This window comes from Mirounga angustirostris, unplaced genomic scaffold (assembly GCF_029215605.1).
Source record: "Mirounga angustirostris isolate CCGP_5_RB_7025 unplaced genomic scaffold, mMirAng1.0.hap1 SCAF_7, whole genome shotgun sequence".
Lineage (NCBI taxonomy): Eukaryota > Metazoa > Chordata > Mammalia > Carnivora > Phocidae > Mirounga > Mirounga angustirostris.
The window spans coordinates 100128979-100147144 of NW_026991715.1; the positions used below are offsets into that span (position 1 = coordinate 100128979).

The 18166-nt window shown below is 34.7% G+C and overlaps 1 pseudogene; it reads left to right on the forward strand.

Moving 5' to 3' along the window:
* Positions 1-1982: 1982 nt before the first annotated feature.
* On the forward strand, positions 1983-14166 carry LOC123835461 (large ribosomal subunit protein eL20-like; annotated as a pseudogene).
* The last annotated feature ends 4000 nt before the right edge of the window (positions 14167-18166 follow it).

Sequence of the window (18166 nt, forward strand, 5' to 3'; positions counted from 1 at the left end):
GCTCGATCCCAGGACCTGGATTCATGCATGACCTGAGCCGAAGGCAGACGCTAACGACTGAGCCACCCAGGCGCCCCCACAATGAATACTTTTAATTTCTTTTTTTTATTTAATTTATTTGAGAGAGAGAGAAAAAGAAAGAGGGAGTAGCAGAGGGAGAGGGAGAAGCAGGCTCCCCACTGAGCAGGGAGGCTGACATGACAGAGGGCTCCATCCCAGGACCCTGAGATCATAACCTGAGCTGAAGGCAGATGCTTAACCGACTGAGCCACCTAGGAGCCCCCCCTTTTTTTAATTATTAATTTATTTCTTTGAGAGCAAGAGAGAGAAAGAGGGAGAGGAGGAAAATTTCTTAACCTTCCCTTGTATACTATTATGATTAGCCTGAAATTCTACCTGGAATATCCATTTATAAAACAAGGATTAGTTGGGCATCAACTATATGCTATGTTCAATAATCTATGAGCACCAGGGATAGAAAGATAAAAAAAACCCTGTAAATCGAAGTCTACTATAAAAGGCAATATAAACAGATATGATACTAATATAACATGGGCTATAGTAAACACACAGTTCAGTTTTTAGTATTATAAACAATATAATTGTCCAGATATACTCTGAACTTTGTAGAGTATGATCAAGGTATCATTTCCTTTAGGACATGATATTTACAGCATTCACTCAGTCACACAATAAATAAATACTCAGTGAGCATCTTCCAAGTAACAGGCACTGGTAGTATTTAGAATAAATACATACTGTTCATGCCTTTATGGGGCTCATTGATTAAGAGATTACTGAATGAATAAAACAGCCTAAGGAATGTCAATAGAGTTTTTACAAATATTTTAGTCCCTTGTTCTTTTCTTCCCCTTTCCTCTATCTCTTCTGGCCATAAAATAATTCTCTAACATCCATATAGTTTTATGCACCACTAACTCACAGAATCTGTGAGACCCAGGTACTCCAGCACAATTTAAGCTTATTAGCATTGCAATTCCCACCAAAATGTAGAATTTGTCTTGTCAAATGGTTGGACTGTAGGACAATAAGAATGAAAATGAAAGACTTAGCTATAATAGATTTTTAATAAATAGTTGACATGATTTGGTGGCAGCAGGATGAAAGAGGAGTAGCAAAAATTATTCTGATTTTGAAGCATGAAAAATATTGTTATCATTAATACAAAGAGTGAAGTGAGTAAATAATTTGCATATAGGTGGTAATGATGGCTTTGAGGTCTGATTTGGGCAACCAGAAGGAAACATTTAGAAAGCAGCTCTAAAAAATGGTTTTGAAACAAGGAACATCTGATAACTAAAGTACTAAAGTGACATATCAAGACAAACTATAGAAAACAGAGATTAATAAGGACAAATCATTTCATCCAAATAAGTGATTAAGTGGGACAGTATTCAAATGTTTGTACTTCTCTAACTTAGGGTGATACACCTAGGGGTCCTAGATGTAGTTGTGCCTTTACCCAAACAGATCATACATGCTGCAGAAGTTAACTATATTGTTGTTAAATATTTAAGAATAAATTATCATTCTGTGGTCAGTCAGAAAAACAAAACTATTCTAGGTATTTCACAAAAAATGATTTAATATAGGGTGTTAAGTATTTATAAGACCATTCAACGCATTGTAGGAGTGAAGGTTATTAGCTCTGCAGTATCTGGACACTAAAAGTCACAGTTGTTGTAATAATAAGGCAGGAGGTTCACTGGGGAAAGCCACAGGTTGATGCAAAATTTCTATCTGCTGAAACCCACACATATACCTTTTACTATCAGAGTAAATAGTCTTCCATTCTCATTGGTGCAATCAATGCTGACAAAGGAGTTGGGTCATTTAGACTTTTAGCTCTGTGTTATAGCACAGAGAGCAGGAATAGAACTAAATACCAATAGGAAATCTGGTACAGAAGCATTAGTTTGTTGGCTATTGAAGGCTATGTTTCAAAGAAGATGTGGTTCAATATGGTTGATTCACCAAAGTGCAAGCTGAAGAACTCAATTTTACCTCTTTACCCTAGTAGTGATCAGGTTTGTGAAAGCCAACACAGGAATCTCTAAAAGTTTAATTTTATAACAAGGTATTTAGTGAATTGATTATGAAGGAAGATGTAATAAGAACAGGAATTTTTAGTGGTTATTCGTTCATTATGTTACTCCCCACTAGACTATATGTTCTTTGTGAGTAGGGAGCTTCTCACTTTTGATCTCAAGTTCACATGAGCTAAATGGAGAATAATAAAAAGATGGCTTTTAAGGTTTTATTCATGTTATTTATCTTTATGAAAGACCTTTTTCTTCTCTGCAAATATTTTTTTAAAGATTTTATTTATTTATTTGACAAAGAGAGATAGCAAGAGAGGGAACACAAGCAGGGGGAGCTGGAGAGGGAGAAGCAGGCTCCCTGCTGAGCAGGGAGCCCGACGCGGGGGCTCGATCCCAGGGATTCCAGGACACGGGGATCATGACCTGAGTCAAAGGCAGATGCTTAATGACCAAGCCACCCAGGCACCCCTCTGCAAATATTTCTTAATATTTAATAAATAAAAATATTTAATAAATATAATTAAAAAGTATTTAATAAATAAAAAGTATTAATAATTGCATAAATCAATAGCAAAATGAAAACTCGGGGTCAAAATTATGAACCTAGAGGGGATAATCCCTAAAAGGATTACTGACTCGTCAAAGAAAAATGGATTTGTTTTTTGTATAGTTTTTAAGTATAGCGTATCATGTTTTATCATACACTATTTGAAAAACTAGGAACAGTATATTCATTCACCAGGCAACTTGAATCAGAAAGCTCAATTAGGGGCACCTAGGCAGCTCAGTCGATTAAGCGTCTTCTGCCTTTGGTTCAGGTCATGATCCCAGTGTCCTGGGATTGAGCCTCACATCAGGCTCCCTGCTCAGCGGGGAGCCTGCTTCTCCCTCTCCCATTCCCCCTGCTTGTGCTTGCTCTCTCTCTCTCTCTCTCTGTCAAATAATCTTTAAAAATTAAAAAAAAAGAAATCTCAATTAAATCCAGAAATTTAATTGAGAACATTCAATTAAAATTCAATTTAAACTTTAGGAGCAGTGTCCATTAATAGGGGATCTCTTAAATAAATTACATGCTGTAATATTTAGCCATTAAAATAAATAATGTTAATAGCAATGAGAAACATATTACTAAGTGTTTACTTTGTGGAAAACAGTTTGCTAGGTGCTTTATTTGCATTAACTCTATAAATAATTTATTAGGAATATTAATAGTATTTTATTGTATAAATTTATAATATAATAAAATCTTTTAAAATAAAGATACTTCTGTAGAGAAAAAAAGTAATATCAAATAAGCTTTTGATGGAAGGTTAAATAACATTAAGTAGGTATTTTACAGCCATTTGATATGAATCCTGATATGTCCTCATTCCATGCAAATGGAAGTTTTTAATTATATGCAGAATATATGTACTAAGACCATTTTGTTAATTATTTTTACTGAAAACTCTACATACATTATCAATTACATATTCCCTTATAGAAGGAGAAAATTATTACTTACAATAAGCTCACAGTAAATATTAAATATATATCATAAAAACTAAAACTGAAAGAGTGATTCATGCCTATTATATTCCTCAGTTTTTCCAACTTACAAATGCTTAATTCTAAGCATACTTAGGATCCACTAGATCAAATATTGATTCCAATTATAAAGAGAAATCATTTCAAAATATAATTATGATCACAAAATGAGAATTTTGGAGTTTTATTCTACATAGATTTCTATAAACAATGGTATGACATCAACTTCATTAGAAGACAGCTTACGTTTAAAGCCATCATACCTTTCTATACTTTCCTTCTTTTGCATCCTTAATTACTTGTATGATAACTCTTTGCCACATTCCTAAGAGTCCCAAAGGACTTATTCTAATGGTCCTCATCTGCAACCTTGAACATATATAACATCTTATGCTGACTGGAAATAGTCAAAGCACCTACTTTGTAGGTTCAGAGACAACAAATCAATGCATGATAAATTACACCATTCTACTTTTGACTAAAAAACAGGAGGTTAAAGTGTTTCTCATTATTGCTACCAAGAAAAAAAAGAAAATTTTCTCCCTTTGAAAACAGATGTTGGTTTCTCTTCTTGACAGAATATAAGTTTGTCTATAGAAAGCATCCAAGACATTCTTAGTACATTTTTTTCATAATACTCTAATCAGTCCTTTAAAAAATAAATGTAAGAAAAAACTTTATATGTATTCTCTATAACAAGTATTTAAACCATTTCATATATCTACAAAGAGTTGAGTAGAGAGTATATTAGGTACAGAGACTTTATTCCTATTTTGTGGTTCTTATAAGGCAGACAGATATAAATGTGAATAAATATATCACAAAGTACTGTGCATTTGCAATAGTACAGGAACAAATATAGAAAATATTAGCAGTTAATTATGATGGAGTCCCCATGTTGGTAGTGGATGGTGGGCAAGGATGCTGAGAACAGAGTATAAATGAGGGGGAAAAAGTTATGGATGAAATGGAATTTAAACTTGGTCTTGATAAATGAGAAGAATTATAGTAAATAGATGGATTATAAAAGCAACCCATGTCGACTGAATATGATGGGTGAGGTCTGAATATTCCCATGTATATAACTTAATTAGAGAACAGAAATTGAAGCATATAAAAGCATCAGGACAGGAACTCAAATATGGGTGTAGCTATCGACAACTGAGTGCTAAAATAAAGCATTCACAATTGACTTTGTAAGTAAAAAAGAGAAATTAAAGGATTCTGAGGAGGAAACCCGACTTGCAAGAGAAGATGGGAAGTCTACTAGAATTTGTAGGAATGATGTTGCAAGACAATTTTGATAGTCTAAGTAAGAACATGTAAAGCCCTGAACTGAGGGGAACTAGCTGTAACAGAAACCTGATAGCTATTGGTATAACTCTAGCACTTGGCTATAGTGAATTTCCCCAGAAACATATCCCAAAACAAACATGCTAAAGAAAATCATATGTTATAGGGAAGGCCAGCAAAAGAAATTATGTGCATTTGTATGTATGATTTTTTCTTTTGTTTTGGATGCTACTTTTTTTTTTTACACTACGGAAATTATCAACTTCTGTGCACCATAAAAAGATAAAAAGACAAACGTATTTTGGGCTTAACTTACAAATTAACATACAAAAAATCATCAAGGACATCTGTGTGTGATACCTCCCCCACTAATGTGTCAAAAAGACCACCTAGCCTCTTAAGAATGTGCCTGTAAAAGACAGAGAGGAAAATGTTCTCGTCAAGAATCCTTTTTCTTTTTCCTACAGCAACATTAATTACGTTGTCAGCTAGAGCCAAAGAATGAGATAGGCAGAGGTAATCTGATTCTCATCTTGTTTAAACTTGTCAGTTCTAAAATGAAGTCAAGAGTTAGTCAGGGAAAATGGAGAAGGTCTCCTTCCTCATTGAGAGATAAATGGGAAGTCCAACTCCTGAATTTTTTTTAAGAGGAGGGTCACTCTCCAAAAGACAATTGTCTCTTTTCAAAAGTATTACTAATTCAGCCCTTCACATGACAGCCTCCCAGAGGCAGAGAGTGACGTTTTATATCAGGAGATACTCCCATCTTCAGCATAGCTATGCATCATCTGTTGTGCCTTTGACCCTCTGCTAAAAGAGAATGTATCTCTAAAGTGATTAGGAGCTACCAAGACTTACAAATTTTTAAGTTGAACTTTTGCTTCAACTCAGTGTTCTTATTTCCTAGCTCTGCTGTTTCATGTGGCCTGCTAGGCAACTCTGAAGAGAAGCTGATTTCAATAAGCATTTATTTGTTATAATTCTGACTCACAAAATGATCTTTGAGATTATATATATAATATTATATTATATATAATATATAATAATATAATATAATATTATATAATAATATTATATAATAATATTATATTATATTATATTATATTATATTATATTATATTATATTATATTATAATAATTATATATAATTAATATGTTATATAATATATTATATTATATATTATTATATTATATTAGTTATATTATAATATAATATAATAATCTCCAGAGGAGAGAAAGGAAGAGAGGGAAACCTGAGAGAAGAACAAAAATGAAGTATGAATGACTAGATTACTCAATGATGGGAAGGTTAGAGAGTATGATATATAGATGTGAAATAAGAGGCTGAGAGGACAAGATGCATATGATTTGCACCAAAGATCAAAATATTCTGAATGTGCCACGTAGTATAGGGAGTTTAAATATAGATCCTATTCAGTCAACAAATTTTTTTCCTTCTGAGTGTGAATCTCCATCCCCGCTTCAAGTTGTGTATCCCTAAACTTTTTTCCTCAAATAAAACCTTTTATTTCTTCAAGTGTTAAATGAGTGAAATGAAAAGAAAAAGGCCTTTTTTTTTTTAATTTCTCATTTCCCAAACAGATTTGTTATCCCAAAGAAAGTAAATAGATTCAAATAATTACTTACTGAAATTATCTGAAACAATGCTTTAAAAAACCCAATGCGTGAATGATTTTATTGTTGAGATTAATATATTTCGCCAAATTCCACCCACTATTCCACACTGCTCTGATTGCTCACATTATTCTTTTAATTAGATAACTTTTTAAAGTGTGTTCTTAAAAGAATCTGGTTTAAATGTCGATTTTTTTAAGAGAAGCTTAGATATATGAGTACTGACTTTATGGAAAAAAAAATCACTTGAATCAAGACATAAGGTTTGTTCTATTCACCAATGCTGTGCCTACAACTTTGATAAAACATTCCAATGAGACCAAAAAAGTTAACACTTCCTAAATTCAGGTTATCTCCACATGGGCTGGGAGATAACAATTTCTCTAGTATCTTCTTCATAACCTGAATCTTAAAGGTCAGTTAATGATGGCAAATGGATAGTGGAAAAAAAGCAACAAAAACAAAACCAACAAAAAAGTTTTACTGTCAATTAAACAAAAATAAAATAACCAGCCCATATAAGTAACAAAGAATCCCGATTTTTAAAAAGAAAGTGCATTTGCCAATTTTTTTCTAATCTCTTTAAAGTTTTTCAATAGTTCTAAATTAAATCCCTTTCACCCTTATCTCTTTATCCATCAGAAAATCCGAAGGGTATTTGGATTCAGACATCCATTGCACCAAAGATCTTTCATTACACAGCACAAACAAGCACTTTTATTGAACAAGAACCCAATTACTTAAGCTAGCTTCAGGTTTCATTCTACCCTGCGGCATCTACTTTGACAGAAGCCTACTAATCTCTTCTGATGGACGTTGCTACATATCAGTCCTGATACACAGAGATGATTTCTAACATTCTTGAGAGAACCACTGATTAAATAAACTGAGATGCCCATCTCAGCTTCCTTGGACCAATGAATAACAATGAGAAAGACTTCAGGCAGACATGGACCCTCCTCCACTGTATAAGGCACCAGTAGAGAAAGAGTTGAAAAAAGGAAGTATCTACTCAGAGAAAATGACCAGCATTTACCAAAGTCCTGTACTGACATTGTCTGAGATTCTCTCCAGTTTGTTTCTGCTCTTTAAATGACTGTCATACTTCCCACATTTTGCTATAAGAGAAGAAAATCAATTCCGTAAGGTTCTTATACCTTTGCTACTGCCATTCTTGTTTTCAAACTTATTGATAAACAATTTTAATGACTTGAATTTTATGTCAGTAATTCTCAACACTAAATGCACATTAGAATTATCTAAGAACTTTTAAAAGAGCCTGACACCCATCCCTACAGATTCTGATTTAATTCATCAGGATTGGAACCTGAGCATTATTTTTTTTTTTTAAAGTTCTCCAGATGGGAAAAAAAAAAAGGAAAAAAAAAATTCTCCAGATGATTGTAATATAAAGCTAAAGTTGAGAAGCATTACTTGATGTAAATAGCAACAAACAAATTTGTTAATTTTTATATTAGAATTTTGAAGAGCTGTTAGGAACCATTTAGTCTAGCTTCACTTACAATGCAGGAATATTTTAAAGAAAAGCCTCTGAAAAGTTACACTAATGAATATATTGTTACCTCATGGCAGTCTATCTCTTTGGTCTCCTTTTAACATTAAATCTTTAGAAAAAGTCCCCAAGATACTTCAAAGTATCCATGTACAAGACTGCTCATGACAACATTGTTCATATTAATAAGCTCAATAATATCCAATAATAAAGAATTGGAGATACAGAGAGAGAGAGAGAGAGATGGACCCACCCAATATAAATGAGAATAGGGAGAATAACTTCAGTGTAAAATATTTTAAGGATGTAGCTATGTTCGTATATGTACACTTATTTTTTTTTAAGATTTTATTTATTTATCAGAGAGAGAGAGAGACAGAGGTAGGCAGAGGGAGAAAGAAGCAGGCTCCTTGCTTAGCAAGGAGCCCAATGTGGGACTCGATCCCAGGACCCTGGGATTATGACCTGAGCCGAAGGCAGACACTTAACCGACTGAGCCAGGTGTCCCCATGTATGTACACTTATATACATAATACCTTTTTAAAGAATATGGTAAAGATTGGTTTCTAGAAATATAAGGTTAGGCTCTTATTTTTAGTTTACACCTTTTAAATTATTCTGTATGTAATCATTTGTATGAACTGCTTTCAAGTATTTCAACTAGCAGAGGTTATTTGGATATTGGGATAACAAACCATTTATGTCTCCTTTTTTAAAGTTTTCAGTATTTTCCCAATACTGATATGAAATTAGCTACTCACATTTTTTCTTGTGCTACCATTTAGAGCTAATGAAGTTCTACATGATGGCCTGTTGGCTATTTGAAAGAAAACAATAATGTTTTCCCTTGGTGTAAACTCATTTCAATTCTTCATATTCTTTTAAAGATTGTGTACTGTGTGCTTAATATTAATGTGCTGGCATTAAAGGATATGAACATAATTTCACCAGTTTCTGCCATGAAGAAGCTCATATTCAGTCAAGGAGATAAAAATAAGAACAAAAATTAAAAATTAAAAAATAGTAATTTCATTGCAAGTTTATTTATAAACAAAGGAAACAAACACATACAGGGGAGTCTATTCTTTCAAGATGGTGGGCAAGTCTATTCTTTCAAGATACAGGGAGAGTCATGTTGGTAAATAGGAACGGAATACTTTTACAAAAATTTACTTTTCAAGTTAACAGCATTTTTATGTGTTATTTTAATTCACTTTTAGAACAGTACCAGATATTATTATTCCCAATTTATAAATGCGTAAATGGAAGCTCATGATATAATGGCTTTAAGATCCTTTTCGTCTCTGAACATGCTCTGATTCATCAATGTTGCTCTACAATAGCCAAGAATTAAAGATATTTTCTAAATGTGGTCTGATCAGTGCAGAGGCAAGTGACTCTACCAGGTCCATTGATTTTAAGACTAACACCTCTGACAATTTGTTTTAGAGTGAAGAGAATGGGAGGGGGGGAAAAAAGATCAAAGAAGATGGGTATATGGAGGAATAAGCAGCTAAGCCTGCCTGGAAGAGTCAATGATAGCTTCAGAGAGGAAATAGGGTTGGCTCAAACTGAGATTTGAAAGGCAAGGTATAGTATTATACCTTGCTATATATATATAGCCAGGGAGGCAAAAAGTGGGGCTTTCATTCTAGGCACAGGAAGTAACACCACCAGAAACACTGCCTGTTTAGGCACTAAGGATGCTTTCATACTGCGTGAAGTTACAAGGACAGGAAAAAAGGGACAAATGGGAGTGAAGTTAGAAAGGTAGATAGAAGAATGACCATTATTATCTTGGGGATTTGGATATGATTTTACAGGCAATTGATCAACAAAATAATAACACATTTTATGTCCTGGAAAATAACTGTGTATTCAGTAGAAGTTAAAAAGGAATAAAAACTTGTATAATAGAGATGCTCTCAGCTAAAATAAAACATCCACATAAATATCAGTAGTTTTTAAGTTAAAAAGCCAGTTTATTACTTTTGTAATTTTTACTCCCTGTCAGGAACACAGTCACACACTTTTGTGAGAAACAACGGTCTTCTTCCTTAAGTTATGTGTGATATAGATGAGTCAACAGGTGCCTCATATGACTGCTTCTGGTTAGGATCATTTTCAAATTTATTTTGACATAATATTTCCATCAGAATATTATAAGTCAGTTAATAAAAAAAAATGTCAAACTTCTATTAGAGGTCATTTATTGAAGGTTGTTTACTATGATTTCTTTGCTTCCAATTTCTTGTCAAATGAAAAGCCGTATCTTAGCTTCTCCCGAACAATTTTGAGCTTTAGCTTCTATAGTATAGATGTCTACCGCATATTCTAAAATTGGGATCCCTACTGGGAACAACAGGAAACCATGGTAAGGAAAGAAAATACACAGAAATATGTATGAAAAGGGAATTTTTTCTCTCTTAGTTTTAATGTTCTTTAAGACAGCATGCTGGTATCCTCTGATGTGAGAACATTCCTCAAAAGACACTAAATTTAGAGTCTTTAAACAATATTCTGTTCTATGAAATTCTTATAAAACATCCACTGTTGAGATTTAAAAAATATGGGTTAATAAGTAGTTTCAGACAAAAATAAAACAAAGCTACTTATTTCATATTTGGAATATGAGACTAAATGTTTTTGTGAGATCCAATGTTAGGGATTACACTGGTTATTTTTACTTGATAGAAGTATAATTTATGGCATCTGTATGTAGATTAATTGTGATTGTTTCATGTTTTATTGTCAAATTTCCTTTGCTAATAAAGCCATAGATAATGAAGCTGGCAGAAGAGATCATTTTCTAGAGTTTTCAAGGTCAGTATGTCAATTAAGCTCTGTGGGCTAATTCATTAGTACTGGAAAAAAATGAACATGCTGAGCAACAGGATATTTCACGTCTGGGATATCAAACATCTGTATTGACTTATGACAGCCTCAAGTTCTCTCTTTTGTCAAGCGATTTAGAGAGGCAAATTACTTTTTCACTAATTTCACTAATTTCACTAATTTGACAAAGATGAGACTTTTTAAAACTTCATAATATAGGTTCAAGGATGCTGCATCATATAAATCAGTGAACCATGATACACATATTGAGCCAAATTCTCCAAGTACATAAGTTTTGCATGTCATTTAGCAGCAGCATGAATTTGTTTCATTCATTCGACAAAGATTTATAATTTACTGAATATGTACTCTGCACAAAGTTCTATCTTAGCCATGCGGGAGGGGCAAAAAAAAAGAGGTATCCACAGTCTTCAGTCTCAAATACCCTACAGAGACAGATATTAAACAAGTACATGGTTGTTAATTATAGCTGCCATAAGTGTCACAAAGGGAAAGTTGTGCAAAATGTGAGGGCATACAATTGTTATCATACAGTAGCTTCAAAATGAGAAAAACATGTGGTCTGAACATATTCATGGAATAATTTATAGATATTAATTTAATAATTAAATATAATTGAGTAAGTATTTATTGAGAAACTACTGTATTCCGTTCATTCTGTGGGGGTTAAGGATATAAGGAAGTCATACAATGTAATTGGGGAAACAGACATAGGCACAGAAAACTGCTAAAAGCTACAGATATGAGTGGCCCTTGAGGTTAAAAAGATAATACTTTGGAGAGAGGACTCATTCATTCATTCTTAAAATATTTATTGAACACTTACCATTTTTCCAACATGGTCTTGGTGTTAGGGATATATGTCAATAAAATATAACCCTTGTCTTAAAGGACTCACTTTCTAGTGAGTCTAACCCAAGGTGGTTTTCCCCTCAGGGGACATATGGCAAAGTCTGGAGACATTTTTCTTTGTCACAACTGGGGAGAGGACACTACTGTCATCTACTAGATTGAAGCCAGAGGTACTGTTAAACATCCTACAATAAAAAGAACAGTAGCCCCCATGATGAATAATTAAACATCTCAAAATGCCAATAATGCCAAGATAGATAAACCCTTGAGAGTCACAGAAAAATAAGTAATCAATTACAAGTCAGTAGTATTAGTGATGAATGGGGTTATGCTTTAAAAGACTGAGGAAAGTGAAGGATAGACTGTGACATGTCAAGGAGAGTAGGCAAGAAAACTCATTTGACTGGGTTACACTATTATGGCAAATTATGGTGAGATACTGGAAATAAAGATAGCAAGGTTAATAAAGAATGGATATGAGAGGGTATTTGAGAGATAAAATAAATATTAAGTTATCCAGCAATTATATGATGAAAGTTTGGGAGGAGAAAGAGTTGAAGTGGATGGAAGAGTCAATGATTTCCTTAAAATTTGTTTCATTTGGGTGGTAGGTTAGATGGTGTTAACATTCACATATACTGGAATGAAGGAGAAAGACAAAGTTTTGAAACTTTAATATATTAATAACTATGACAAAAAAATTTATATGTTATATGTCTGACATATAACTCTCAGCAACATTAAATGTTTGCTCCAAAAGCTTTAACTCTCCTGCCCTTCCTAGGTTGCTCATGCAAAGATACCAAGTGGGCCTCAGTAGCAACAGAGATGTCTTGGGGCAGGACGCAAGACAGATTCAGCATGAACAGAAGATAAGGCACTGATGAGTTGTGTGTTACACAATCACAAGGAAGCTAATGCAAAATAAGAGACCAAGTCCTTGAGACAAGTACGATTGGGAACTATGCAATGGTGTGTAAGAAATAGCTGATATATCTGGTCTCTAAATATTATCAGCTTTGTTGTTCTCTTAAGTTATTTCCCCGTCTGGTGTCTTAATTTCTACAAAATGGAGAAAATCATAGTACCTATCCAGGAGTGTTGTGGGGATTAAAAGGTTTAATATATATCAATCATTTAAAATAGTAACAACATAAGCACTAAATGCACTTATCATTTGTTATTGACATCATCACCATCATTGTTGTTGAGAAGGAGAAAATCAGCCCCTTAATATCCAGCAACTGGCTGACTCTAACAGCAAGGCCTGGGTGTTGTTAGGAGCTGGCCCTGGCACTCACAGCTAAGAATATGATGTTCTCTTGTTGAATAAAAACAATCTCACAGAAAACATGAGGAGCCAGCAATGTCTCTTTGTGACCATGATGAAGTGAGACAAACAAAAAATTCATCAAATAGGGAGTATAAGAGTCAATACTCCAAAGAGTATTTGAGGAAATGGGTAAAATAGAAGACAGATTACACTGGGCAAATTGATGAGTAGGAGATGTGGAAATCAGTCATTTTTAAAGTATGAATGTGAATAGGACAGAGATGGAATTTAATTCGAGGGAAATGTAAGGTTGCAGGAGAGATTACTTATGACAGGGAAAAGTAAACATTTTAGTTTGCTTTAAGAAAGGGTCTGTGGAAAAGAAGGGTTTGAAGATCCAAGAAAGTGAGGAGAAATTTGATGAATTTAGTTCCTAGAGTACATAGAAGAAAGAGATATCAAGAACATGGTTGGAGAACTAACCCTGAAAAGGAAAAGGTATTTCATTCTCTGAAATTGGAAGAGAAAGGGAAATAAATCCTAGTATTGCTAAATGTGAAGGATCTGTGATAGACGGTAAAGAGAGGAGGCAGCAAGAAATTTTATCACTGTTGACTTGTTTTCTCAGTTAGGAAATAATCCAAGACATCTGTTGAGGGTAAGGGTTAGTAGCCTTCCCACCCCCAAACGCCACACGCCTACCCTCTATCCCAGGTGAATCTTTACACCTAATCATGGTGTTGCCAAGATTCACTTCTGGTACTTTGTGTCTCAGCTGAAGATGGAAGTCTTCAGGGGAAATTGTCTACTGTGGACAGGTGTTCAAGAACTCCACCTTGCGGGTGAAGAACTTCAGCACCTGAGTGCACTGTGACTCTGGCAGTGGCACCCACAACATGTACTGAGAGGACCAGAATCTGACCACTGCTGGAGCTGTCACCTAGTGCAACTGACACCTGGGCGCCTGGCACTGTGTCCGGTTCCACTCGATCCAGATCATGATGGTGGAGGAGACTGCAGCTAGCAACTACCCACTGGCAGGCAAGCAGTTCCATAACTCCAACATCAAGCTCCCACTGCCCTGCTGGGTCCCGAGTTGCCAACACAAGCCATGCTTTACCACCAAGAGGCCCAACATCTTCTTTTACATGTAGAGCCTCCCTGTCCCTAGGTCTGCCCAAATAAACTCTTTGGGAAAACCAGGGGAAAAAGAGAGAGAGAGAGCAGTTAAGTGAGAAGATTCTATATTCATAACCTTAATGGACCTGATCAGCAGGGCTAGTAATGTTTCTCTAGAAGTCCTCAGCAGCTGAGATGAAGAGAAGACAAATCAAATGCTTGAACTGATTCCTGTTCTCAGTGGCAAGTTTTCTGTGGTGGAAGGTTAGTTAAGAGGAACAAAGTAATAAAACATCTGAAGAGAGCCTAGTTGAAATGAGCGATGAATGTGTCCAGGCTCAATAACAGGTAAGCAAAGGCAGCTACAGACTGACTTATTAATGGAGCTCAAAGTTCTAGGTCACTGGAGGTGCAGGATGGAGCAGGCAGGTGGATATGCAGGGGGGGAGGAGGGATGATGGCTAGGGTCAGTAGCAGTGCCAGTGAGGGAATTGGAAGGTTGAGAGGATAGATGGTTTCAAATAAAGAGTTTAAGATTTTGGAAACTGAACAGTTGTAAAGGATAGTGAGATGCACACAATAATCTAGAAATCTGTCTTGAAGCTGGGCAGGGGTGTGGAGGGAAGTAACTAGAGAAGAGTTCCAAGACCCTAGCTGCCAGAAAAGGTATTAAATGTTAATGAGACAAATTTTGAAAAAATTACCAAATATTAGTTATTCTATTTTCTCAGGGAAATAAGATTCCTAGTATACCATAAAAAGAAAGAAGAAAAAGAAAACCCCCTTAATGTTTCATATTATAATTCAGAAAATTTATACTATTGTATGATAACAGTTTCATTAAACTGCAGTGAGAATTATTTTTACAGAATGCTCATATGCTACATATAAACATTATGAATAAATTGCTGGTATCTACTGATAAAACTTTAAAACAGATTCAAAAGATTTAAAAAGCTACATTGTTAAAAGAATGGTATATAATTCTTATGCTGCTTTTCTATATATGAAATTCTTAATAGGAAAAGTAACTGGATAACTCTGGTGACCGTTGTAAATATTTGGTACTTACACTGAAGCTTTACTTAGCCCTGAAAAGAAATTCAGTATTCTCACTCTTGGTGAAATTTTAAAGAATGACTCATTACACCTAATTGTTCTTCCAGAATGTCTGGCTGTTACAGGTGATTTAGTAGGGCAAAAAATAAAACATACCCATATTTTACTTGCTACAAATAAGACTGTAATCTCCATCTGTATTATGAAATATTAAATCCCATTCCCACAGGGAAAAGTTACCTGATTACATCCCTGAAAAAATACATGTGGGTTAATTCTTAACATCTTAACTTTGCTAACATTTAGTAAGACCTTATTTTAAGGTTTGCCTTTTTCCTGCTGCCGATCATAGACACTAGGGAGAATAATCAGAACCACTAAGATAAGATGGCAAAGAAATGCCATAAAAAAATACTTAAGTAGGATATATTGAAAAAAAAAAAACTTGTGTTATCTGTGCATTCTTAACTGTGGTATATAGAATATTCTTTTACAAAAATTAAGTGATTCTGAGTGGTGTTTACAACCAAAAGATAGGAAAAGTCAACACTTTTTTTTTGTTTGTTTGTTTTAAAGATTTTATTTATTTAATTGACAGAGAGAGAGAGACAGCGTGAGGGGGAATACAAGTAGGGGGAGTGGGAGAGGGAGAAGCAGGCTTCCCGCCGAGCAGGGAGCCCCATGTGGGTCTCGATCCCAGGACCCTGGGACCATGACCTGAGCCGAAGGCAGACGCTGAATGACTGAGCCACCCAGGCACCCCAAAAGTCAACACTTTTTAATTTAATTTTTCTTCTGGAATCCCCAGGCAATATTATAACTGACTCATTTAACTCATCTGAATTAGTTTTTAATAAGCTATCAAAAGGTGAACCAATTTTCTCTAGTTTCTCCTGGGAACTGGAGATAATTAAATGAAGGTTCAATCCTGGGGCGCCTGGGTGGCTCAGTTGGTTAAGCGACTGCCTTCGGCTCAGGTCATGATCCTGGAGTCCTGGGATCGAGTCCTGCATCGGGCTCCCTGCTCTGCAGGGAGTCTGCTTCTCCCTCTGACCCTCCTCCCTCTCGTGCTCTCTGTCTCTCATTCTCTCTCTCTCAAATAAATAAATAAAATCTTAAAAAAAAAAAAAATGAAGGTGCAATCCTAACTCCTAAGGATATTTTTGGTTAATTTTTGAGACTTCTTCCCTCTAATTTTCCATGGATCTATATACCATTCTGACCCCAACTCCACCATGGATGATTAAGAGTTCTGTTTACTACCTTCACTATCAAATATGAATAACTCTTATTTCACAGTTATGATTTACCTGCAAAGCCAAGAACCTTGTCAATTACCTAGCATTATACTCTGTTTTGTTCACAAACAATTCATTTATTGATTTCATATATAAGTAATGAAGCTGAGTTTTATGTTCTTAGCAATTAACTTCTTTTTGCTTTGGTGTATATTAGATTTCAATCCCGAAATCCTTACTCTTGTCTCTCAACTTCCACATATCTATTGGGATAATCAGAAATTATGAATATGCCATGTTTGAGTACCTAGAATTCTGCATGCCATATAACAGCTACTAATCATGTGCAGCTATTGAGCCCTTGAATATGTCACTAGTCTGAACTGAGATGTGCTATAAGTTTAAAATACAAAGCAGATACTGATGTCTTAGCACACACAAAAAAAGGTAAAATATCTCAATTTTTATATTGGTTAGATGTTGAAATGGTAATATTTTAATATATTTGTTAAAATAAAACATATTAAAATAATTTTACCAATAGTATGTATAGTATAGTGGTATGGCTATAAAAACTTAAAAATTACATATGTGATTCACATTTCCATTTCCCATTACAATTTTATGGGACAGTACTGCCCTAGCACAAAGATCGAAATTAGTACTCTCAGTAAATGTTGTATCCTACAAAAGAATGCAGATATGGAGAATATTATAGGAAACCCTATTAACTGCCCCACCATTTCTCATGAGTTTTGCTCATTCTTTCTCTTTGAAAATAACCAAGATTTTAAAACAGCTGTTTAAAGGTACGGATTGACAAGAACCAAGTTTTAAAGTGTTTCCGAGTGCAACCCAATAATTATATAGTCTTTCTATTGCTTACAACATAATGTGTTATTCTGTAGTAATAACATTCAAAATAGCTGATGAAGTATGAAGTTGAATAGAACCTCTGTATCTTCTAACTCTAGCATTCTTTAGGCATTAAAATGGTTATGGAAAAGCAGACAAAAAAAAAAAAAAAAAACCTATGGCTCTCACATATTGACTCTTCTGGTCACAAATGTGCAATGATTCCTCATGCAGCATTTTATAAGTACCCCACTGCTGAATGCAGTAAATGATTCGGCACTCCTCTGGCCATGAATAATTCATAGGGAAAGAACAAAATACCAAAACTGTTGGGTTATGTGATGTTTACAGTGGCTTTTAAGACTTATCTACAGACTTATTCCCATTGCTCTATTTTTTACCATATCTTTGTGGGAGGACAATTACTATGATGGACATAAAACCTAAAACAGTTAAATGATACTGCAAAATGCTCCATAAAATTTAAGTGCAACATGGAATAATTTCTCCATTTCTCTAAGTATGATGACTAACCCTGGGATTCATGGAAACATCAAACCTCTGTTTTAAATAGGGACTTTTTAAAATATGGCAACTTTAGCTTTGTAACTATGGATGGTATACAATGTTTAAAAAATCATTGACTTTTGGGGCACCTGGGTGACGCAGTCATTAAGCGTCTGCCTTTGGCTCAGGTCATGATCCTGGGGTCCTGGGATCAAGCCTCGCATGGAGCTCCCTGCTCCACGGGAAGCCTGCTTCTCCCTCTCCCACTCCCCCTGCTTGTGTTCCCTCTCTCGCTGTATCTCTCTCTGTCAAATAAATAAAATCTTAAAAAAAAAAAAAAATCATTGACTTTTGTCAAGTTTCTTCTTTTTCTGAT